The sequence below is a fragment of the Paramisgurnus dabryanus genome, unplaced genomic scaffold, assembly GCF_030506205.2.
Source record: "Paramisgurnus dabryanus unplaced genomic scaffold, PD_genome_1.1 h2tg000302l_1_107586__unordered_in_group14, whole genome shotgun sequence".
NCBI lineage: Eukaryota > Metazoa > Chordata > Actinopteri > Cypriniformes > Cobitidae > Paramisgurnus > Paramisgurnus dabryanus.
The window spans coordinates 47,501-48,898 of NW_027394186.1; positions in this window are offsets into that span (position 1 = coordinate 47,501).

Sequence of the window (1,398 nt, forward strand, 5' to 3'; positions counted from 1 at the left end):
ACGGTTTGGTTCTCCAGAGGGGCCGGGAGTATGGGGCTTAGGCCGGGGGAGAGTGCTTAAGAGTGGGTGCCCGGGACCGAACGGTGCGCCGGGTACGGGCTCCAGGGTGTCCGTGGCTGGTTCCGAGGCCGGCCTCGGGTGCACGGTGGTCGGGTAGAGGGGCCACCGTCCTCGGGGGTCCGGGGCCGGCCTCGGGTGCACTGTGGTCGGGTAGAGGTGCCACCGTCCTCGGGGGTCCGAGGCCGGCCTCGGGTGCACTGTGGTCGGGTAGAGGTGCCACGGTTCTCGGGGTCGTATCTCGGCCGGGGAAAGGGTTAGAGAGGCGAGGGTTGGCTCGTTGGAAAGGTCCCTCCGCGGGGCGTCCGATGGTGGGTGTCCCGAAGGGCTGCGGCGAAGGGCTCCGGAGCTACGGCCGTGGGAATATCAAGGGGTGGTACCCCGTATCTCGGCCGGGGAAAGGGTTAGAGAGGCGAGGGTTGGCTCGTTGGAAAGGTCCCTCCGCGGGGCGTCCGAGGGTGGGTGTCCCGAAGGGCTGCGGCAAAGGGCTCCGGAGCTACGGCCGTGGGAATATCAAGGGGTGGTACTCCGTATCTCGGCCGGGCTTAGGGTTAGAGAGGCGCGGGTTGGCTCGTTGGATAGGTCCGCTCCGGTAGAGCAACCGACCCAAGGGACGAGTCGATCCGACCCAAGGCGCCCGAGCTACGGGCGTTTAAAGGTCAGGCGGTGGTGCCCCGTATCTCGGCCGGGCTTGGGGTTAGAGAGACGCGGGTTGGCTCGTTGGAAAGGTCCCCTCCGGTGGAGCAACCGACCCAAAGGGCGAAGTCCTGGGACTTTGTGCGCCGGAGCTACGGGCGTTTAAAGGTCAGGCGGTGGTGCCCCGTATCTCGGCCGGGCTTAGGGTTAGAGAGACGAGGGTTGGCTCGTTGGAAAGGGCCGCTCCGGTAGAGCAACCGACCCAAAGGGCGAGTCGATCCGAGCAAGGGCGTCCGAGCTGCGGCCGTGGGAAAATCCGCGGAGGGACCGCCGTATCTCGGCCGGGCTTGGGGTTAGGGAGAAGCGGGTAGGCTCGTTCGAAAGGTCCCCTCGGGTGGAGCAACCGACCCAAAGGGCGAGTCGATCCGAGCAAAGGCGCCCGAGTTACGGCCGTTTAAAGGTCAGGCGGTGGTACCCCGTATCTCGGCCGGGCTTAGGGTTAGAGAGACGAGGGTTGGCTCGTTGGAAAGGTCCCCTCCGGTGGAGCAACCGACCCAAAGGGCGAAGTCCTGGGACTTTGTGCGCCGGAGCTACGGGCGTTTAAAGGTCAGGCGGTGGTGCCCCGTATCTCGGCCGGGCTTAGGGTTAGAGAGACGAGGGTTGGCTCGTTGGAAAGGGCCGCTCCGGTAGAGCAACCGACCCAAA